Source organism: Macaca fascicularis, chromosome 19 (genome assembly GCF_037993035.2).
Source record: "Macaca fascicularis isolate 582-1 chromosome 19, T2T-MFA8v1.1".
Taxonomy (NCBI): Eukaryota; Metazoa; Chordata; class Mammalia; order Primates; family Cercopithecidae; genus Macaca; species Macaca fascicularis.
In genome coordinates this window covers 46,922,035-46,934,215 of record NC_088393.1, presented here as the reverse complement: position 1 = coordinate 46,934,215, position 12,181 = coordinate 46,922,035, and the positions used below count along the sequence as shown (strand labels likewise).

At 43.6% G+C, this 12,181-nt stretch overlaps 1 protein-coding gene across 4 annotated transcripts in view; it reads left to right on the top strand.

The window, feature by feature from the left end:
* The window catches only part of LOC135968320 (galectin-10-like), a 125,439-nt gene that overhangs the window by 13,132 nt on the left and 100,126 nt on the right, over positions 1-12,181 (top strand). The window contains exon 2 of one of the 4 annotated variants that reach the window (XR_012427598.1): positions 6,908-7,161. The exons of 2 other annotated variants lie outside the window; for them this stretch is intronic. The gene's annotated coding sequence lies outside the window, so the exon portion shown is untranslated. Of the gene's footprint in view, positions 1-6,907; positions 7,363-12,181 lie in introns of all 4 variants that reach the window. One more of the 4 variants, XR_012427597.1, reaches the window with a different exon arrangement.

Genomic DNA, 12,181 nt, shown 5'->3' with positions numbered 1-12,181 from the left:
ACCCCCAAATTGACAAAAGTTAAGATGGCGATTCACAGGACATCGCGTATGTTGCTGATGGGAGTTCAAATTAGTACAACCCTCTGGGAAGTAGTTTCTTGTTACTTTGAAAAATTGAAACAAATTGAAAATCTGAATCCCATATGCTCAGCATTCCTAGGTCCTTACCGAAGAAGAAATATTTGACCACATGCATCAGTTGAGATGTTAAAGTTCATAGTATCTCTTCTCAGCCTTTGGCTAAGATCAAGTATACAAAGTTCATTTGTCTACTTTTGTATGCTTTTAAAAAGCATTTATCTGATAGCAAAAAGAAACACGCCTGATGTCCATTTAAAGGAGAATTGATACATTTTAGTATATCCCACATGAGGGACGATTACACAGCAGTGAAAAGGAACAACAGATGTACAAGAAAAAGATGAATTTAGTCTGGGCATGGTGGCTCGAGCTTGTAATCCCAGCACTTTGGGAGGCTGAGATGGGAGGATTGCTTGAGGCCAGAAGTTCAAGACTAGCCTAGGGAACGTGGTGAAACCCCTATTTCTACAAAAAGTGCAAAAATTAGCTGGGCTTGGTGGCACGTGCCTGCGGTCCCAACTACTTGGGAGGCTAAAGTGGGAAGATCACTTGATCCCAGGAGGTCAAGGATGCAGTGAGCCATGATCCCGGACACTGCACTCCAGCCTGGGCAACAGAGTGAGAGTCTGTCTTAAAAAAAAAAAAAAAATGCATAGAAATATAATGTGAATAAAACAAAAGACTCCATATAAGATGATACTATTTATAAAGCTAAAAGCCAAGCAAAAGGAAACAAACATTCTTTAAGCATACAAAAATACATGATAAAACTATATCTTAAAATCACAAGGGATGAGGGAAACTTTTGAGATTTATTGCATTTTATACTTAAAGTGGATATATTTTATTGCATGTAAGTTATATCTCAATAAAGTTAAATCACAAAAGGAGAGATAGGCTAGAGGAGACTCCTTGTTCTGCCCCAGGAAATGCTGTGTAAGGAGCTGATACTGGTTTGGTTGCCACCATCTGATGATGCAACTGTCATGCTGAAGATGACAGTGCAGAAAGACAAAGGACCTAAGTCCTTGATAATGTCACTGAACCACCTAGGGGACTTTGCTTTCTTCTATGTTGTATCTCCAGATCCTGGAACAGTGCCTGACAATCAGTTGGTACTCATGTATTTTTAAATAAAATTTTTACTGAAGTAGAACTAAAATGTTTGAATAGATAAATGAATGAATTTAACAACCTTGGAACCCACCTCTGCATTTCTTGCTATGTGAAACAATGCAGTTTCTTTGTTTCAACCCTCTTTTTTGGGTTTTTTTTTTTTTTTTTTCCCATTTGTTTTGTTTTTGAGATGGAGTTTTGCTCTTGTTGCCCAGGAGCGCAGTGGCATGATCTCAGCTCACTGCAACCTCCACCTCCTGGATTCAAGCGATTCTCCTGCCTCAGCCTTCCAAGTAGCTGGGATTACAGGCGTGCATCACCATGCCTAGTTAATTTTTTGTATTTTTTTTTTTTTTTTAGTAGAGACAGGGTTTTATCATGTTGGCCAGGCTGATCTTGAACTCCTGACCTCAGGTGATCCACACACCTCAGTCTCCCAAAGTGCTGGGATAGAAGGCGTGAGCCACTGCACCAGGCCGATTTGGGGCCATTTATCTGTAATCAAACACATGTTAACTAGTGGCCCACATGACACATGCATTAAAACTAACATTTTAGGAGGCACCTACTATGCATCAGGTCCTGTGTTGCAGGCTTTAACTGCATGAATCCTTACAACGTCCCTGTGAGGTTGGTTCCAGGTCCCCCATTTTAACAACTGGGCTCTAAAAGAGACCACAGATTATCATGCTTGGTCTTGCCATCCATTGGAAGCCTTCTGGGCCTAGACACACTGCTGTGTCCACCCATCACTTTTAAGAGATTTCCAACGTTGCAGTCACATATTTAAGATCAGGAGAAAGTTTTCTATATTTACAGAAGCCGTTGGAGGCAGCCCACGGTTTAAGTTATCTACTGCTACACCAAATTTTGCTGTTGAAAACAATTATTATCACTCATGGTTCTCTGGGTTGACTAGGCTCAGCTGGGCGGTTCTCATGCTACTGCAGTTGGATATTGGCTGGGACCACAGTCTTCTTTTTTTTTTTTTTTTTGAGATGGAGTCTCGCTCTGTCGCCTGGGCTGGAGTTCAGTGGTGCGATCTTGGCTCACTGCAAGCTCCACCTCCCGGGTTCACACCATTCTCCTGCCTCAGCCTCCCGAGTAGCTGAGACTACAGGTGCCCACCACCATGCCCGGCTAATTTTTTGTATTTTTAGTAGAGACGGGGTTTCACCGAGTTAGCCAGGATGGTCTCGATCTCCTGACCTTGTGATCCACCTGCCTCAGCCTCCCAAAGTGCTGGGATTACAGGCTTGAGCCACTGCACCCGGCCAGGACCACACTCTTCTAAAGACCCTACTCTGAAGGTCAAGATGGCTTGCTCACGTGGCTAGAAGTTGATGCTAGCTGTGGCCTTGGGCTGTGGCCTGGAATGCCAGGCATAACCTCTCCAGGTGACTTTGGCTTCTCACAGTATGATGACTGGGTTCCAAGAGGGAGCATTCCAAGACTGAGCTTTCCAAAAAGCCCGACCAGAAGCCACACATCTTAGGCTGTAGCCTCAGAAGTCCCAGAATGCCACTTCCTCTGAATTCTATTGGTCAAGTAAGTCACTAAGGGCCACCTGGATTGAAGCCAAGGTATGCCAACCATCCCTTGATGGAAGGAGCAATATGTGTGCCCCATCAGGGGCCTTTTTTTTTTTTTTTTTTTTTTTTTTGAGACAGTCACTGCAACCTCCACCTCTCGGGTTCAAGTGATTCTCTTGTTTCAGCCTCCCAAGTAGCTGGGATTACAGGTGCCCACCACCACACCCGGCTAATTTTTGTGTTTTTAGTAGAGACAGGGTTTCACCATGTTGGCCAGGCTGGCCTCGAACTCCTGACCTCAGGTGATCTGCCTGCCTTGGTCTCCCAAAGTGCTGGGATTACAGGCGTAAGCCACCATGCCTGCCCTTTACCAGGTGTCTATTTACATTGACTTTTTATGGTCAATTATGACTCATCACCAGAACTACTTAGCACCAACCCCCTCTTTTCTTGCTTCCCTTTCTCTCCAAAGTTCCACCCCTTCTCCAGGGATCTTGGCTGCATTCTTCATCTGGCATCAAGCTTTCTGGTGGGAGGGCCAGAGGTGGCTTAAGTTTCATGTTTTTTCACTATATCCTGACTTTTTCTCTGATGTCCTCCAGCTTTGAACATTTTACCTGTTTTTTCTTAAGTAAGCTTTTAAAAATTATTTTTAATTTTTCAATTTTTTGGGTACATACTACGTGTACATATTTATAGGATCTAGGAGATATTTTGATACAGGTGTATGTGTAATAATCACATAAGGGTACATGGGGCATCCATCACCTCAAGCATTCATCGTTTCTTTGTATTATGAACACTCCAGTTGTACTCCCTTAGTTATTCTAAAATGTACAACAAATCAGTTCTGATTGTAGTGACCCTGTTGAGTTATCAAATACTAGATATTCATTTTGTTGAACTGTATTTTTGTACCCATTAACTATCTCCACTTGCTCTCCCCTCCACTACCCTTCCCAGCCCGTGGTAACTATCATTCTACTCTCTCTCTCCGTGAGTTCGGTTTTTACATTTTAGCTCCCACAAATGAGTGAAAATATGTCAAGTTTGCCTTTCTGTGCTTGGCTTATGTCACTTAATATAATATCCTCCAGTTCTATCCATGTTGTTGCAAATGACAGGATCTCATTCTTGTTTATGGCTGAATAATACTCCATTGTGTATATGCAGCACGTTTTCTTTATCCATTCATCTGTTATGGACCCTTAGGTTGATTCCAAATCTGGGCGCTTGTAAACAATGATGCAACAAACATGGGAGTGGAGATATCTCTTCCATATACTGATTTCCTTTCTTGTGGATATCTACCTAGCAGTGGGATTCCTGGATCACGTGGTAGTTCTATTTTCAGTTTTTCTTTTTCTTTCTTTCCTTCTTTTCTTTTCTTTCTTTCTTTCTTTCTTTCTTTCTTTCTTTCTTTCTTTCTTTCTTTCTTTCTTCCTTCCTTCCTTCCTTCCTTCTTTCTTTCTTTTTCTTCTTTTTTCTTTCTTTCTTTTTTTTTTGATGGAGTCTTGCTCTGTTGCCCAGGCTGTAGTGCAGTGCTGCAATCTCTGCTCCGTGCAACCTCCATCTCCGTGGTTCAAGCAATTTCCCTGCCTCAGCTTCCGAAGTAGCTGGGGTTACGGGCACACACCACCACGCCCAGCTAATTTTTTTGTATTTTTAGTAGAGACGGGGGTTTCACCATGTTGGCCAGACTGGTATCGAACTCCTGACCTCAGGCAACCCGCCTGCCTCAGCATCCCAAAGTGCTGGGATTATAGGCATGAGCCACCACGCCTGGCTATTTTCAGGTTCTCTGAGGAACCTCTATACTGTTCTCCATAGTGGTTGTACTGATTTACATTCCCGCCAACTATGTACGAGGGTTCCCTTTTTCTCCACCTCCTCACTAGCACTTGTTATTTCCTGTCTTTTGGATCAAAGCAATTTTATCTGGTGAGATGATATTGTCATTTGATTTGCATTTCTCTGATGAGCAATTATGTTGGGCGCCTTTTCCTGTGCCTGCCGTTTGTATGTCTTCTTTTGAGAAATGTCTATTCAGATCTTTTGCCCATTTTTAAATCAGATTTTAAGTTTTTGGTTTGTTTTTTTTTTTTTTTTTTTTTTTTTTTTTGAGACGGAGTCTCGCTCTGTCGCCCAGGCTGGAGTGCAGTGGCGCAATCTCAGCTCACTGCAAGCTCCGCCTCCCGGGTTCACGCCATTCTCCTGCCTCAGCCTCCCGAGTAGCTGGGACTACAGGCGCCCGCCACTGCGCCCGGCTAATTTTTTCTATTTTTAGTAGAGACGGGGTTTCACCATGGTCTCGATCTGCTGACCTTGTGATCCGCCCGCCTCGGCCTTCCAAAGTGCTGGGATTACAGGCGTGAGCCACCGCGCCCGGCCCTTGGTTTTTTTTTTTTTTTCTTATTGAGTTGTTTGAGCTCCTTCTATATTCTGGTTATTAATCCCTTGTCAGATGGATAGTTTGCAAATATTTTCTGCCATTCTGTAATACATGTTTGGAGTACAATTGAATACATTTTTACATCTCATTCAGTGGCTGGGGATACTGAGGTGAGTAAGACAGATTGTTACCTGTCCTCGTGGAATTTGTGGTCATAGTAATAGTCTCTGAAGATAGTCCTGGTTCTCTGGGGGTTTTCAAGACAAACATTTTAAGTGTAAGAAAATATTAGAAAGTCTATTTACAACCACTTTTTTTTTTTTTTTTTTGTGAGATGGAGTCTTACTCTGTTGCCCAGGCTGGAGTGCAGTGGCACCATCTCGGCTCAGTGCAACCTCCGCTTCCTGGGTTCAAGAGATTCTCCTACGTCAGCCTCCCAAGTAGCTGGGACTACAGGAGTGCACCACCACAACCCAGCTAATTTTTTTGTATTTTTAGTAAAGACAAGGTTTCACCATGTTGGTCAGGCTGGTCTCAAACTCCTGACCTCGTGATCTGCCCACCTCGGACTCCTGAAGTGCTGGGATTACAGGCATGAGTACAACCACTTTTGTCTCATCCTCTAAGAATTTCTTTCTCAGTGCATGTTTTATATTGTGCCTATTAATACAGTACAGTTTGTAAAATTACCACCGTATATACGTATATGCACACATACATTTGGTGGAGATGCAGCTCATAAATGTTTTACTAATGGGGAATGTCGTCAAAAAATATTTGAAGACGGCCAGGCACGGTGACTCACGCCTGTAATCCCAGCACTTTGGGAGGCCGAGGCAGGCAGATCACCCGAGGTTAGGAGTTAGAGACCAGCCATGGTCAACATGGTGAAACCCCATCTCTACTAAAAATACAATAAATTGGCCGGGTGTGGTAGTGGGCACCTGTAATCCCAGCTACTTGGGAAGGCTGAGGCAGGAGAATTGCTTGAGCCTGGGAGGTGGAGGTTGCAGTGAGCCGAGATCCGCCATTGCACTTCAGCCTGGGCAACAAGAGCAAAGCTCCGTCTAAAAAAAAAAAAATTGAGGACTTCTGGCCTAGGGTGGAGGGCAGACACGTAACCTGGACAATTTAAGGTAAGGTAATATTTACTAGAATAGAGGTATCACTAGGCCTTAAGGAGCTGAGAGAGCAGAGGTTATTGAGGTAGTGTAGGATGTCTTTAGTGGTTTTGTGAAGGAGAGGACAGTAAAGCTAAGATTTGAAGTAATTAATGGAAGTCTGGAACTCTGGAAATGACACTGTGGTCTAGCTTAAAAATTAGGCAACTGGGTTGGGCACAGTGGCTCATGCTTGTAATCCCAACACTTTGGGAGGCCGAGGTGAGCAGATCACTTGAGGCCAGGAATTCGAGACCAGCTTGAGCAATACGGTGAAACCCCCTCTCTACTAAAAATACAAAAGTTAGCCAGACATGGTGGCAGGTGCCTATAGTCCCAGCGACTTGGGAGGCTGAGGCACGAGAATGGCTTGAACCTGAGAGGCAGATGTTGCAGTGAGCTGAGATTGTACCACTGCATTCCAGCCTGGGCAACAGAGCAAGACCCTGTCTCAAAAAAAAAAAAAAAAATGCAACTGGCTGTAAGCAGCATGCAGATTTAAAAAACACAGCACTAATAGCCCCCCAGAATCCCCCTCATGCCTTCCTTCCAGTCATTGCCTCCCTGTGGCATATTATTTTACAAAAATGATGGTGACAATGTCTCCCATTCCCCCGGCTCCTCAGATCATGTACCACTCCCATTCCAAGAGCTGGCGTCTGTAACCACTCCTTTTGATCCTGAGCATCAAGACAACCAAGAGAGTATGGTGGAAATGACACTATGTGACTTCTGAGGCTAGGTCATAAAAAGGCAACACAGCTTCTGCCTAGTTCTCTTTCTCGGAATGCTCACCCTTGGAACCCAACTGGTATGGAAGGAAGCCCGGGCCGCATGGATAGTTCACACTGGCCAGCAGCCAGCATCAACTGCCAGACATGTGAGTGAGGAAGCCTTTAACATGACCGCAGCTCCAGTCACCATCTGTCTATAGCCACGCGAGAGACCCCAAGAGAAAACCTGAAGTGCAGTGACACTATCAGAGTTCACTGCAGCCTCAAATTCCCTGGCTCAAGCAATCCTCCCACCTAAGCCTCCCTAGCAACTGGGACTACAGGCATGTGCCACCACACCCAGCTAAGTAAGTTTTTTTTTTTTTTTTTTTTTTGAGACAGAGTTTCCCTCTTGTGACCCAGGCTGGAGTGCAATGGCATGATCTCAGCTCACTATAACCTTTGTCTCCCGGGTTCAAGCGATTCTCCTGCCTTAGCCTCCTGAGTAGCTGGGATTACAGGCACCTGCCACCACACCCAGGTAGTTTTTTATATTTTTAGTAGAAATGGGATTTCACCATGTTGGCTAGGCTGGTCTCGAACTCCTGACCTCAAATGAGCCACCTGCCTCAGCCTCCCAAAGTGCTGGGATTACAGGTGTGAGCCACCGTGCCTGGCCTTTTTTTTTTTTTTTTTTTTTTTTTTTGTAGAGATGGGGGTCTCACTATGTTGCCCAGGCTGGTCTTGAACTTCTGGCCTCAAGGGATCCTCCCACCTTGGGCTCCCAAAGTGCTGGGATTACAGGTGTGAGCCACAGCGCCTGGCCTGGGCTTTCCCTTTGATCACGATCTCTGTGCTTGGGCCCATCCTATGAGAGTTTAATGTTGAACACATTTTGTCCTTTGAGGATGGTGAAGTGGATGTTGGTTATATTTGCCTGTTCAACATTCATTTCCTTTTTTGGCCCCAGCACCCGATTCTTCTACCCTACTCTTGATCTGTGTGCTTTTGGTGCAGCTCAGCCCACTTTCTGGCTCTTTAGAGGTGAGCCCATAACCCAGGCCTGGCTAATAAGAACATTGCATCTCCTTGACCACAATGATTGTTCAGAAATGGGCCTGTGACCCACGTCTGGCCAATGACAGCCAGCGTGTGCTTCTGATGGGATAATGGGAAGGGGTACTCCTTTTCTAATGTGGGTTTCTAGCTGGTGGAGTCTAAGGCCAGAGTTGCTGGGGGTCATTGTGGGGGGAGAATGAAGGCAGAGAGGAAAGCTAAGCTGAGAGATGGAGAGCAAAAGAGGGAATCCTAACTATTAAGACCTCCTGGATCCCTGGGTCCAGCTGTGCCTAGAGGCAGACTTACCCTGTTTCAAGTAGCCTATAGATACCCTTTTGGCTTAAGATAATTAGAACAGGGTTTTCTGTCATTTGTAGCCAAAAGAGCCCCGGCAAGGGGCTCTGCACATGGATTTTCTCAGAAAGCCTCAATCAACATTTCCATTTGCTGGACCAAATCCTTAGGTGGGGAAGGCGGTAAAACATGGCACAGTGGTTCTCATAGCGTGAAACTGGACCAGGAGCCTCTGCGTCATCTGGCCTTGTGAGAAATGCCAATTCTCAGCCCCAATTCTAGTGAATCACAGACTCTACCAAGGGGTTCCAGTAGGAGGGTTTTGAGAAGCCCTCTGGCAGCCGTGTGCTAAGGTCTGAGCAACACTGCAGTAGAGCCCAGTGGTGAAGGAAGAGCACACGCTCTTGAATTCAAATTGCATCTCTCCCTCTGTCTGGCTCTCCGATTTTAGGTAAGTTACATAGATTATCCTGCCTCACAGCTCCCATCTGTAAAATGGTTCACCTTCTATTTGATAGTGCCATTCTGTGGACTATTGAGTTAATAGAGGCACTCAGAATAGCGCCTGGTACATAGTTCACACTCAATTAAAGTTAGATTTCTGGCTCTCAGAATTTATCCAACATTGGAAAAGCCACCTTGGAGGGCTTGTTAAAACATGGATTACTGGTCCCTCCCTGTCCCTTAGAGTTTCTGATTCTCACCAAGGGAAGCCTGAGAATGTGCACTTCTAACGAGCTCCCTGGTCAAGCTGATGCTGCTGGTCTGGGGATCTGGCTTGGGGAACCACTGGGTTAGATATTTCTGTTATTGATCTCCAACTCCTTTCTGGTGGTTCGTCAGTTACCTCAGGTGCTCTGGAATCGCTCTTTCTGCTGAGTCAGGGCTCTGTCTCCTCCTGTCCCTTCCCTCTGGCATCAGTTTTGATAGTTGGATTCTCCATGGCTGGTAATTGGAGCTCTGAGCCTGGCTTTCCGCTGAGAGTAGCCCCAGCCTCCACCTGTTCAGGGCACCTGATTGATGTTTCCTTCAATTGCGAGTGTTCCTTTTTTGGCAGCCTTCAGAACTGTCTCCAGCTTTCTTATATAAGCAGATGTCTTTCCTCCTAAACTCTGGGAGGCTGCAGTTGCCACATCACTTCTGACACTGTGGCTGCCCACTCCAGTCCTCATGCAACCCCCATCGCAGGCATTTCTTTGCTTTGCTAATACAAATGGTTTTAAATGCAGGGCCAATTAAACCTCCTCCAACAAACAGCTCTGTAACTTGGCACTGCTGGCTGGAGCAAAAAGGTCAGTGTGATTAGAGGTGACAGTGAGAGGGGGAGCATGGCAGGAGATCAGGTCCAAGATAGGCAGAAGATGGTTTGTACAAGGCTTTATATATCACAGAACGAGCTAGGGCTTTATCCTAAGAGTGGTAAAAAATTTTTAATCATTTTAAAGAATTGTGAAATATAGCATATATGTGTATACTTATATACATACACACGTGCACATTTGTACATATAATAGAGTCAAAAAAATTATACAGTGAACACACATGTAGCCATCACATAGCTAATAAATGGGACATTACCCGTCAAAAACATCTCTAACGTTTGTGGATCCTGGACAAAGAGTACGAATGGAGGCACCCTATCTATAGCCTATACCCTTCTTTTGCCTTCCTTGTTGATGTCCTGTACCCTTAAGGAGTTATTCCTGCATGTATATGGACACCAAGCCTGCACATTGGAGCTTGGTGCATGTAGCCCACATCACCTCTTGCCTACCCCTTGGGTTTGGGGTGTGCATATCAGCACGATCTGTTTGGGTGTTAGGTGGAGGATGGACTAGGAAGAGGCCCAAACAGTTGCTGAAAGCAGGTTTGGGAACATTTGAGCAGGAAATTCTAAGGAATTGGTATTCTGAGCATGGTCTACACTTGCATTGTTCAAGAAGATAGCCACTTATCTTCTTGAAATTAAATATGGCTATTTAAGCTTAATCAAAATGAAATAAAATTTAAAATGCACTTTCTTAGTTACACTAGCCACATTGCAAGTACTCAGTAGCCACGAGTGGCTAGTGGCTATTACATTGGACAGGGCAGATATAGACATTTCTATCACTATAGGTGTTTTACCGGACAATGCTAATTAAGAAAGAGAAGTGGTATTGGTTCTGGAAGAAACGAAAGTATTACCCTTACACTGGAAAAACAGCGGGCAACAGAAACGTCTAGTGAAAGCGATCAGATGTCAGATTTAGCACACAAAGCCTTCAAAGTAGCCATTATAAATCTGTTCAATTAACTAAAGGAAACCCATTTTTTCAAAAAGTAGAGGAAAGGTATGGTCAAATAAAAATATTGCTAAAAGGTTAGACATTATAAAATAGAACCAAATGGAAATCTAGAGCTAAAAGTATAATAACTGAAATGAAAAAATATACTAGAAAAGCTGAATAGTAGATTTGAATTGACAGAAGAAAGAATTAGCAAACTTGAAAATAGAAATAAGGCTGGGTGCGGTGGCTCACGCCTGTAATCCCAGCACTTTGGGAGGCCGAAGCAGGAGGATCATGAGGTCAGGAGATTGAGGCCATCCCGGCTAACATAGTGAAACCCCGTCTCTACTAAAAATACAAAACTTAGCCTGGCATGGTGGCATGCACGTGTAGTCCCAGCTACTCAGGTGGCTGAGGCAGGAGAATCGCTTGAACCCAGGAGGCGGAGGTTGCAGTGAGCCAAGATTGTGTCACTGCACTCTAGCCTGGGTGACAGAGCGAGATTCCATCTCAAAAAAAAAAAAAAAAAAAGAAAGAAAGAAAGAAAGAAAGAAAGAATGCAATACAATGAATGGGGGAAAAGAACAAAGATTAAAAAAATAAATAGAGCCCTAGAGAAATGTGGAACACCAATCAGCAAAACAATAGGAATGGCAGAAGGAGAGGAAAGAGAAAGAAGCAGAAAAATTATTCTAAAAAATAGTGGCTTAAAACTTCCTAAGTTTATTGAAAAACAATAAAATACCTATCCAAGAAGTTCAATGAACTTCAATTAGGATGAACACAAAGAGACACACACACAGACACATCTTAGTAAGAATACTGAAAGTCAAGGACAAGGAAAAAAAATTGAAAGCAGAAAAAAGAAAGTGCCTTGTGACTTACAAAGGAACCCCCAGTAAGACTAACAGCTTCTTCTCACAGTAAAATTAACAGCTTCTTCTAGGAGAAAACAATGGAGGCCAGTAGGCAGTGGGATAAAATATTCAATTGTACTCACAGAAAAAATATCAAAGAAGAATCCTATACCTAGCAAAGCTGTCTTTCAAAAATGAAGGCAAAATTGAGACTTACCAGATTAAAACTGAGAGAATTTGTTGTTTCTAGACCTATCCACCATGCAAAAAATGCTGAAGGAAGTTCTCCAAGCTGTAAGCAAGTGATTACCCAAATGGTAATTTTAGTCCACACCAAAATACAAAGAGCACTGCTAAAGGTAATCATATAATTATAAAAGTGTATACATGCATATTTTTCTCCTTTCTTCTCAACTGATTTTAAAAATATTTGTTAGGTCTATAACACACAGAAATGTAATATAATTGCCAATAACAGCACAAAGGAAATGCATTCGAGCCAAGTTGTATTGGGCTAAATAAATGACTCCAGATGGTAACTTGCAATGAAGAATAACAAATGTAGAGAGAACCAGAAATGATAAGAAGGTTAATATAACAAATGCCGTAAATGTATACTTACTCTCCTTTTTTTCTCTCAGCCCCCCCCCTTTTTATTTTATTTTTTTTTTTTTGAGACCGAGTTTTGCTCTTGTTGCCCAGACTGG